A 12,194-nucleotide genomic window follows, 5' to 3' on the forward strand; every position below is an offset into this window, starting at 1 on the left:
CGTAGATGTTTTTCAGGTCGACTTCTTTTGGCAGTATGACGAGTGTTGACATGCCGGAGGTGAACTTTATGACTTTAATTGGTTGTGCTTGCCAGTGTTCTTCGATCATCGTTTTCAGCTCTTCTTCGTCGTAGTCCGTGTTGGGGAATCCTTTTACGATTACTTTTTTAGTGGGGTCTTCTTTTTGGCCGTACAAGTGGTGTCCGATTTTCTCTGCGTCGAGCCAGTTGTCCATGGATATCCATTGTCGCTGCGTCTCGCAGTCGATTCGCCAGTTGCCCTTTCCATCGGTGCGAAATTTGGCGTTTATCTTCTTCACTTGTTCGTGGAGAGCCATGCGTCTGATTTTGTCCTTTTGCAGGTCGGGTTTTTGAATTATGATTGGGGGTGGGCGACCCTTGTGGTTTTTGTTGTTGGCTACGTTGCGTTTTTTCGTTGGGATCGGCTCCAGGTTTTCTGGTTGTGCCGACGAGGCCAGTGAGGTATGGGATCCGAAGTCTTCGAAGTCCATTGTGTTTGCGTCGGTTGTTTCACCTTTTCTTTTTCTATGGATTGTGTTCGTTTTGGTGTTTATTATGATTGGGCTGAGTGCGGGGTCTGCTGTTCGTTTTTGTGTTGGGGGAGGAGTTGCGCTTACGGGGTCCATGGTGGATCCGCCGTCTGCCCCTTCCTCTTTTTGGTTATCGTTGCCACTTGCCACTTGCCACTAGTGCCTGTTTGGATAGTGTTATGTTCGCTGATGGTTTATACTTTTACTGCCCGAGAGTTACGTGCTGTGGGGTGTGAGCTTACTCGACCGGAGCGTTAGCGGAGTACGTCCGCTCCCGATCGCTGCTCGATTCCGTCTCACCTTCCGCGCTGGTTCCATTGACGATCAGATTTGATACATAGCTTTCGCATTGTCCTTCACCCATGCTTGTGCTGCTGTTGTCGTACGATCCACCGGCATTTCCCTCGTGCCGGTGATGACATCGCTTATGCCATATGCGAAAAATAACTGGTTCCGCTAAGATTTCCAGTGCTGGAAATTAGTCACATCGAATTCGTTGAGGTGTCTCGCCGAGATGTCGTCAGACATAGTCGATACAAATCACTTGCACCGAATTCGCGAAATTAAGATTCAATACGTGGTCGCTCGTCATGGCCGACCCACGCCGCGACTGTCGTTTCGAACCTGACTTCGTTCCTCACCAGGATACCTCTGCACAGTACAGGTGGCCTGGGCCCATAACCTGATAAAGTATTCGGAGTGTATCGTGAAACAATGGCAGATGTGATTTTTTCGCCCATCAGATCTATTAACTCATATTAAATATCCTTAGAACAATAGTGGTCCGAAACATTTTTCGCCGTTGCTAACTTCAAATGCTCCTCCATGATCGGATTGAATTTACCTAACAACTGTACTGATAAAGCAGTCAGAATGTATCGGCGGAGATTGTGAGGCGGGGAAGTAGGGGTTCGAAATAATGTAGATAGATTTGACAGGTTTATTAAACTTTGAAATGGCTTAAGAGGAGGTTCTAGTCCAGAGGCCCGAAAATGTGCGTAATTTCATGATTTTTTTTTTAGAGTACATAGGTATTTTTTTAAAAAAACTTTTGTGGCATTTATTTGTCTATATTTTAAAAAGTTTACAAAATTTTTTCGAGTAAAAATAATACAAAATGGCAGCTCCAGCCCTCACTGACGACGGTCGTGCGCGGCGGTGGACACTGTGCGCGGGGCACTCTACAGCCCTGTCAAGTGATCCGAAACGAAAAAACCAAAAAAAATCTTAAAGTAGATGAAATTTGGGGGGCCTTATGAATTTCTGATTTTCAAAAAACCCTTTTCAGAAAAAATGGGGACCCTTTGAAAAAAAAACACCTTTTTTGCCTCTTTTTATTTGTTTTAACGTTAAAAAAAACAATACTAAACATTTTTTTTTGACAAAAAACGCTTCCTGAAGGCCCCCTAAATTGAATAAGCTTCAATTTGAGCCGCCAAACGTCGAAGTCGGTGTAGTCGTTGAAGCGGAATCGCGCCCCGCGCGCAAAAAAAAGGTGTTTCGAGAAAAACGCGTTTAAAGTTTGACGAAGAAAAAATCGTATATACTGTTTTTTTTTTTTTGACACTTACATCTAACCAGCTATTCCCGCACCATACAGGATTTCTTCCTCATGTTCAAAAAGCATGTTTTGCTGAACTTTGTTGCTGATTTTGTCAATTCTGGCCTTTTTCACCAACACTGATAGATTCGCCTCCGCTGTTGTGATGCGTTTATCGTCCGTCTTCGCAGCAAAGTTTTTACTATTTATTCCTATGACGATCCCCAATGTCTGCATGGTTTTTAATATTTTTAGGACCTTAAGGATGAAAATAAAGCAATACAAAAAAATAATTTTTTTTGGTCGATTTTGACCACTGATATATATATACACTGGATTGGATATTACCGTATACTCTACGTGTAAGCTCGTGCGTCCAATTGAACAATTTAATTTCCGCCATCTTGTACAGAAAGTTGTCACAAAATGCGCGCTAGATTTGAACTGCGTAATATATGCTATTTAGATCTAACGATATATTCGTCACACAAAAAAGTTTTTGACGAGTAAAATAATGTTTGATACATTAAATGAAGAACAAATCATTTTTTCGAAGGCATATTATTATTTACAATTATATGATGTAAAAGATCATTAAATAATATGACGAAAAACTTGTATTTAAGCGTGATTTTTCTTTATGTTCAAAAGAAGTCCTCAATTCTAAGAAGTTTCCGTCCATTATCCTTTATCCTATGGTGGGCTGAATTTCATACGGATTATTCAAAAATTTGTATAACACTAATTCAACCGTTAGGGAATCCATTTACCATCCATCGATCATCAAAGTGGAGCTTAAGACATGTAAAAAAAGTTTTGAATTAAACTGTATCGAATTGGGTGAGTAAAAACTTTATTCAAAAATATGGAGAATAAAACATTCCTTGCAAACGTTAAGGAATTTTTATAGAGTTGCGTGCGATAAACCACAACAATATAATTAGTAGTATCAATCCACAATCCATTCACATGAAGAAAAAGTTACAAGCACAATCAAAAGAAAATAAAAAAGATGTACATATCTGAGCATGCAAATCAGGTACAAATGTGTAGGTGCTCATGTAATTTGGTTACATTCACTGTGGTGGGCCGATCGGATTCATCCTGAAATTCGGTCTGCTGCAAGTTTTCACCTACAGATAAGTTACTAATAAATAACGACAATGGAAATACACAGAAATGTGTCACACACGATTTTTCTGTAACAGAGCACTTTATAATCTGTAGGTAATTAACCGCTTCGACGACATTGACGCAATAGTGCATCACATCAACGTGTCTTTATGCACACTGAGTTTTCTCTGACCTAAAAGGGATTAATAGTTTCAGATCTTACCAAATAACGTTGGGATACTGCCTTTTCGTAAAGTTATATAATTTTTACTTTTCTTCTGAAAGCAAGAGTTCAAAGTGGTCGGAACACAGAAAGCTATCACTTGATGGAGACCACGGACCAATGTTTATATTTGCGATCCACTGCTTCATAATATGAGGTTCATCCAATGGGAACCTACATAACAAGCAAAGTTTAAAATTATTAATTCACACGTTATGTTGCATTGAGTAACGGTACTTACTTGAAGAATGAATAGCCACGTCCATATTCCCTTAATCGGTGACAAGATGAACACTCTGATTTTGGGTTGTCAAATATAGTTGGTACACTGTTCTTTTTCAATGTAATTAGGAATCCTGTCCTATCAAAGCAGTCATTTGTAAAATGAGCCGAACACAATGTGCTATTTCGGTTTGGCTTCCAGTCCTTCCTCTTCATTTCTTTTAACCACTGCTGAAGGCGCAACACATCTTTCACGGGAAATCTACATATCGAATTATAATTTAATCCCTGAGTCAATAATACCCGAGTTTTCAATTTCAATTATAATAAGATCGGTTCATAATTCAAATATTGTGAATTTTTACTGACACGATTCGTACGTTATAATACTCGTTAAATATAATTAGTAAATACTTCGTATGCTGACATAACCTCTGCAAGTTATCATTTGCAGAACGCTTCAGCGTTGTATACTCACTTGTGAAATGATCGCCCACAATATTTTGATTGCTTTGTTTTGCAAAAAACGCAGGTACTCATTGTTACCTCAATAATTGTTACTGTAATTTTCCATCGCAATCGATTATATACACGTACATATATCACGTATATATATATATATATCTGAAGTGACAAGAATCTGTACAAAATGGCTACCGTTCAATTGGCGTGACGGCACCACGCTTAATCCAATCCAGTGTATATATATATCAGTGATTTTGACTAGAACCTCCCCTTAATTATATCGCGTCACAAGACACACTGGTCGGCTATTCGTAGCTGTCGCTAGGCCAGCGCGGCTCGACTTCGGATGCACCCGAGCATCTCCGACTTCGCTCGAACTGTCTCGCTTTCTCGCAGCATGTGCTTAGTCGATAAGTAAGAGAAGTGTGACAAACTTGCATTAATATGTATCGATCCCAAAAATTTTCCATTGTTCGGTCTGTACAGTTTGTCCGAGATCCCTCTAAACGCCATACTATGTTTCCGCCAGGTAGAGAACAATATTCATTAAACGAATTAAAACATTTTACCAACGCAATGTTTCGCGACTAATTAATTTTCGTTCGTCTTGAGAGTTTGCAGAGTGACGACCGGTATCATCTTTCGGAAAGTTAACTCGATGAATCTGCGTTGGACCTATAGTTATATTGTAGAAGTTTAATGTGTGTCGCCACTGGTGTACAAGAGAGAGTAGGTGTGCGCATGCGTGAGATTGTATCAGAGAATGATCGAGCGCCTGCGAGCGTTCTGTTCGTCGCTAGTCGTCCATGAAGACACTCATAATCTAAATAAATAGTATTACTGCTATATTGAGAGAAATATATTGTCTTATATTTGTGTTGCACCTTGTCTCTCCACGTAATCCTCTTGCAGCAAAAATTAGCTACAACAAGTTATGATGTGGCCAATAGCTTTGTTATTTAGATTACCCGGCCGAGTACCTATATCAGATGAACCGACGGAACTTACTGAATCAAGCTCTAGTGGTGTCCGTGGTGTATTACTAATATTAGTAGTATTCAGTTCGGAGGATGGGTCATTGGGATTGTGAGGAAGCTCGTATATAATAGTAGGATCACCAGTAGCACTAGTAGCCAGGTCTGGTGATCTACATTCATTAGCATCGCAGAGTTCATCTATTCTTGTTTTGGATATGGCGGGTCCTATTACTGTCGATGTCGAAGTAGAAAAAGAAGAAGCAACACATTGCACAGTGGGCTGAATCGCCGAAATTGTCGGCAAAAGTCGAAATTTGAAATTTGGCGGTCAGAGTTGGTTTTGAAATATATTCAAAGGAAGGAGGTCCTTAGCTAGTTTTCGGAAGGGCAGAGTGCTGACTCAGGTATTTGGACTACAAAAGTTGTTCAAAGTGCACCGTTGCGACAGTAACCATTGCGACCTGAGGCTGCTCAAAAGAAACGCTGTATTGAAAGTGCCGGTAAATTTTTATTAAAGTGTTGTTTGTTATGTGCGACATGGAGGGTGTTCCTAGAGGTACGTAGAATATATTTATACATTGACTACCTATTTCCTCGATAATTGCATGTCCGAAACCTAGAGACGAAAAATCCCCTGCAACTTGCATCGATGTTTGAACATCTTGATCGAAAACTAGCGAAAAAGTTGTGATCCCAAGAGATCCTGTGTAGTTTGAAGTTTGAGTATATGCAGAATAGTGTTTAGTTTCGTAATTTTTGAAAAAATGTTTCATATTCCTTCATATTGGTCCGCACGGCCCGGCACGGCCGAGTTCCCACAGTAGCACAGTGGGCTGAATTGCCGAAAAAGTCAGCAAAAGTACACCAATGTTGTGATTGTGACGAAATTTTGCGTCCACACGTTTTCGAGATCGCTGATCACGAATATGAAGTCGAATTTGCAAAATTCAAAATGACGGATCCAATATGGCCAACCGATATCACAAAATTTCATTGGATTTGTTCTGATAGTTCTGTGGACGTCGTAGAGGATGACGATGAATGCAAATAGTTTAGATGTAGGTATTTTAGTATATTGTTATAAAGGGTGAAATCATCAATCACCCGTGTTATCGTCTTTCTAATGATTTAGTAGTCATCTTAAGCTGTAAGCTTTCATATGTCATAAAATGAATAGGGTTGCTGCGTCAACAAATATTATTGTAAAAACAGTCAGTCTCTAGACTTTAAAAAGAGAACTTCGTGACTAAATACAACCACTTTCTTTCTTTAATATTCCTCGTTTTGTGAGACTTCTTTGACTCGGCGTTCGCTTAATTCGCACGGAGAAACCTTTGATTCTCTCAATCCTTTTGTCCTTTTTCCCCGTTGTTACAATATATTGACAATGACTTGTACAGTTTGAAATACATAAAAATGTTTGAAATACATGTCTCATATTTCACTAAGCCATGCTTTGTAGTCTTTTTTTTGTTACTATTCATGACAAACCAACAAGTAAAACCTGGATATATTAAGTGTAACTTTGAGAAACCATTTTGACTCAGGAATTTAAAATGTCAACATGAAATTCGTTTTCTAAAACCTGGAAAACATAAGTACGAGAGGTTTTACTCAAATCTAATGACATTTTGTGATATCAGTCGGCCATATTGGATCCGCCATTTTGAATTTTGCAAATTTGACTTCAGATTTATGATCAGCAATCTCGAAAACATGAGTATACGAAGTTTTACTCAAATCCAACGAAATTTTGTGATATCGGTCGGCCATATTGGATCCGCCATTTTGAATTTTGCAAATTCGACTTAAAAGTCTTTTATAATGAGAATAACAATAAACTCGATTATAAACCATTGACGGAATTTCTATTTCGAATTCTGTACAATCGATGATTACTCTTGTATTCGAGTACTTCGGAAAAAACATTTTGGCATTGTTGCTTTGATAGCATCAATCCTCGGCCAAAAAACTAAATTTGCTGTTGCTGCTGCTAAAGCCTGTAAAGTCGAGTGGAAAATTCTAGAAACTGTTGTCCTATGAATACTAAATAAAACACCTAAAGCAGAAAATGTTAATCCAGTCTTAATTTTCATTAAGAAAATTAATAGTCTGTCTTCTTTTCCAACGGTAAATTTATGCGAAGGATTTGTTCTTTTCAAGAAAAATTTAAAATTATTGAAAGTGACACCAGCCAAGTCGATTGGCTGCTCATCTTTTGAAATTGAAACCCAAGAAAAAATGTTTCTGATGTTTCAGTTGATCGGGTAACAACATCTTTCAATGGAGTATTACATTCTTTGTCCTTGTACTTCTTCCGATTAGCAATTATTCGACTTTTCACATCAATTATTTCAGTTTGAATCTCTGCATCACATTTATCAGCACCTACGTACATATACTCGTTACAAATAAACGTTTTTCCGGCTTCATTTGAGTTGGGGACAAAATCCACTTGGCAATCCTTGTCAACCTGTTCATTTCGATCCATAACAATACCAATCATAGAATCCATTGCAATATCCTTACTTTGTGAAGTCACTTTAGTACCAGTTGTGCTTGTCGGAACTGTAATATAGTTTTTAGCTTTCCTTCGGTATAAAAGACGTGTATGCCTGCAAACAAATTATAAAGACATGTATTAACTAAGTCAATGTTATTTATTATTAGAATTTTAATGGCAATTCATTAGCTCAAACTTAGTACCTGCTTGTTGATGATCTTTCATTGATTTTTGGTTTTCTATAAACGGAAGGAAATATTGTTGGGATGTAGCTTGGGTTTACCTCAGCTTCTGACTTTTGACCCTCGATAAAATGGTCACTACAGATGGTATCTGTTGGTTTTGGAGTCCACGGTGATCCATCAACACTACAAAAATATTTTTATATTAGAAATGGAACTTACATTTTTACTTAATTTATTATTGCATATATATTTATATTTTTTTATTCAAACTTATATGAAATTTTTTTTTTTTTTTATAAAAAATTTATTTAAGCTTATATAAAAATATATATATACATTCCGGGCAGTTTTCAGGACTTATATATATAAGTGTATATATATTTTTTTTAAATGTATTTATATTTACAAAATACTTATTACTTGTAGAGTGAAACACACTCTAGTCTGAGTGAGCATGGTACAGAAATAGGTTATACATTACTTACTTTATTCTCTTAATTGCGTTTATCCACTTTTTTCATTGCTCTACTTTCCAACTAGCTCTTTGAAGTGTGTAAAATTTGCACTGACTATTTCTGCCTGTATTTTAGCAATTAACAACACAACAACCATTATGAACCATTTTTATATTCAATTTTCACGTGTTTATTTACAATAAAAGCATGATTTGACGAAATTTTGTCCACTATGAGCGCTGTAATCGATTCGGTTATCCCCACCATATACTCCGCTCCCTGCCAATACCTCCTAGCTTGCCTCATTGCTTCCCCGCCTGGCGGCTGCTCCCCACTCTTTCGGCCGTGCAGCAGAGAGGTCGGATTCCTGCTGCTGCTTTTTCTTTTCAATTAGGACTTTACCTCGGTGCACGGACCGCGCAGTCTATCTCTATAGCCATGTTCGTAAATTGACTGCACCTCCATGAAGTTGGCCCCCCGAAGTTATTATTTTTAAATCTAATTAATGCAATTCGTTTGAGAATCGTTTGAGAGGGTTTGAGAGTAAAGAAAAATCGTTTGAGAGTTAATAGTTTTTCCGGAAAATGAATTTTAATTTTGGGTGTGAAGTTGGCCCCCATATTTTCTATCTCCTCAAAAAATGGATTTAGACGTTTAATTTTTTTTTTAATCTTTTGAGAATCGTTTGAGAGGATTTGAGAGTAGAAAAAAACTGTTAGAGATTTAATGTTTTAATTGATACTCCATAATTATTGAGTGATTGATTTCCCCATAATTTCCCCTAGTTTCCGAGCACTTCCGGCCTGCGCAATGGATATGCGCGGTGTACATGCGCAGTGTATCTAAAATCAGCTGGAGGCTGGTCGTGAGTATCTGCAAGTAAATATCAATTTTGGCGTTCTATAAAAGATTTCACTTTCTGTTGCACTGCGTTAAAAAGATTTCGTCAAGTTTCCCGTTTTCGACGCTCGTGTCTTTTTCCAATAGTTTCATCCAATTCTTCTCTTACCATTGGTGTTATTGAGAGAAAATTGCTCAGCTTCGTCTCCATGTCCATCTCGTACCCGTTCAATTTACGATAATCCGCATCCTCGAAACTCGTATTTCTTCGTCAATCTCAGTCGCTACAGCTGATTTTAGACGCACTGCGCAGACATGTAGCGTATATACAGTGCGCACACACAATGTGCACACCGGAAGTGCTCTAATCCTTAGGGAAATCGCACATTGAATAATTATTTAATATCAATTAAAACATTAACTCTCTAACAGTTTTTTTCTACTCTCAAATCCGTTCAAACGATTCTCAAAAGATTAAAAAAAAAATTAAACGTCTAAGTCCATTTTTTGAGGAGATAGATAATATGGGGGCCAACTTCACACCCAAAATTAAAATCAATTTTCCGGAAAAACTATTAACTCTCAAACGATTTTTCTTTACTCTCAAACCCTCTCAAACGATTCTCAAACGAACTGCATTAATTAGATTTAAAAATAACAACTTCGGGGGGCCAACTTCACGGAGGTATTGACTGCCAGTACTAAAAATTCCCTAGGACAGAGACAGAGCTGTCCATGAACTCGGCAGCGCAAAAGACATAAAAGATTGCTGACAGTACTGTCAGTCAATTTTCGAACACGGCCCATATGTCTATGGTAGTTTGGGGCTCCTAGGGACATTTTCTGACAGTTGCGATTGGTATTGCGTCGACTGCTCAATCAGGCGGTAACTGTCAGCCAATAAAATTCAAACGACTTGATGCACGTGCATAAGTTGCGCACTTTCGTCATGGACACACTGTAGATAGGTATGCAAGACTAATCATAGCAGAGGGCGAGATACGACTAGCTCTCGAAGAAACACGCTCGGAGATCACGCTTAGCGCTTGAGCAGCGTTGCCAAGTTTGACTTTAACGGTTTTCGCTTTAAAGAGCAGCGGTAATATAGACTATGTTACAAGCGTGAATTTCTATTTATCAATCCGCGTACATTATTGAATTACAATTCCAAGTAGCATTCTGTCGCAAGTTCGTGATGTGACCGTCACATGCGCGCATACATGACCCTGCCGGCAGACAACTATCTGTCTGTTTCCGCATTGTAGGAAGACTTGCGAATACCTTCCAACAACTACCTGCCATACTGCAGAACATGCATGATTCATGCATGCTTCGCCAGGATCGGATTTGTGGAGGATTATATGTAATAATAAATCTTCTTCTTCTTCTTAATGGCTGTGCCCCCGAAAAGGAAGTGCCAACGTACTCTTACCTCATTCCTGGGATATCCCAGGAATTTGAAGAACTATGTTTGATTCTTTTATATTGAGTTGCACTTATTCTTGCTTTAATTTATATTCTTTATTATATCTTACTTTACAGTAATTCAATGATATATTAAAAAAAAATTTTTTTTATTATTTATTTATTTATTTTTTTTTTGCTTCCTTCTTCTCTGTCCCCTTCTGGGATGTTTCCTGTTACGTTTCCAAGGCTTCAGGCAAGAAGGATATATATGACAGCACGACAGGAAAAAACACAATAAAGAAAACACTGAAACAGAGACAGTTAATGTATTGGTGTTCCAAAATAAATACTCGCCCAGTGAACACAATTATGTCAAACTGATGTCAGAATGACGTCATGTCACGTCATGATTTACGTAAGATGTGAGTCATATATGAGTCACATATGACTCATAATTTCCCACTTCCTGACGTAAGATTCTTACGTAAGATAAATGACGTAAATATGACCTCCAATTGACATCATTATGACTTAACTGACGTCAAAATGACATAACTCTGATGTCATAGAGAAGTAAAGTCAGTACCGGAAACTTACAAAAATATGACGTCCAGCTGACGTACTTGTTATTTAGCTGACGTCAAGATGACTTAAATTTGAGGTAAAATAGTGATGTAAAGTTGCTTACAAAATTGTGACGTCTGGCTGACATGATTATAACTTACGTGACGTCTCGATGACATAACTCTGATGTCATAGTGATAAAAAGTATTTAAGAATGCTTATAATAATATATCTGTTACAACAGAACTTGTAAAGTCAAAATGTTTACATTTTTCATTTATAAATAGTGATTATTTTGTTACTGTACCTCTATTACAATATAATAATTAATTTTGAAATTAGTTTATATATTTTATTTATGACAATATCCTAATATTTTCAATGTTAAAAATATATTTAATGTTTGCATTTAAAGAGAATTTGCGGTAAGTTAAATTTGGACACTAAATATAAAAGTAAAAATTAAGAAATGTCATATGAAATTCCACTTATGAATTATTAAATCAATACATGATACAACATAGAACATAAATAGAAAAGTATCGTTGATCGTTTTTTTTTATACCGTCGTGACATTAGTATTATGTCACTCGTATGTAAAAGAATGACCGGAAGCTGATGCTGGGGTATGACGTTCATCGTACATCAATTTTACGTAAAAGTATGAGTTGTTTCTTACGTAAGAATATGACGGTATTATGATATCCTTTTGACGTCAGAATATGACTTGTAATTTATGTAATTGTATGATTTATTTCTTACGTAAATAATATATAAATTTATGACTTTGATGTGACGTCACACATATGATAGGGATAAGACATAATATTTACGTAATATTTAAGTCACAATCGTGACGTCATATAAAAGTCAAATTTTATGTCAGCACTATGTCATAATGATGTCATACTACATGACATCATATCAGAGTCATCAATAAAGTCATTTTTATGTCATATCTATGTAAAAAGTCGATGATCTCTATGTGACCTATCTATGACGTCATATGGAGGTCATGTGTTCACTGGGTCATGTTCATAAATTAAGGTTATTCCGGATTATAAAATCTGCCAGGACCGTAATAACATGGGTAGGCTCCTTAAGGAATATTTCTTGCAAATCGGTGCCTCTTGTATTTTATGCTTTAGAA

At 37.2% G+C, this 12,194-nt stretch overlaps 1 long non-coding RNA gene across 2 annotated transcripts; it reads right to left on the minus strand.

The window, feature by feature from the left end:
• Window positions 1-2,929: 2,929 nt before the first annotated feature.
• On the minus strand, window positions 2,930-4,345 carry LOC124218851 (uncharacterized). Of its 2 annotated transcripts, XR_011177659.1 has the most exons (4): window positions 4,306-4,345; window positions 4,127-4,208; window positions 3,668-3,910; window positions 2,930-3,600 (listed from the first exon to the last, which is right to left on the minus strand). It is a non-coding gene; the product is annotated as an uncharacterized lncRNA (long non-coding RNA). The 2 variants fall into 2 exon arrangements; XR_011177656.1 differs by lacking the exon at window positions 4,306-4,345 and having other exon boundaries at window positions 4,127-4,260.
• Window positions 4,346-12,194: the final 7,849 nt, after the last annotated feature.

Source organism: Neodiprion pinetum, chromosome 1, assembly GCF_021155775.2.
Source record: "Neodiprion pinetum isolate iyNeoPine1 chromosome 1, iyNeoPine1.2, whole genome shotgun sequence".
Taxonomy (NCBI): domain Eukaryota; kingdom Metazoa; phylum Arthropoda; class Insecta; order Hymenoptera; family Diprionidae; genus Neodiprion; species Neodiprion pinetum.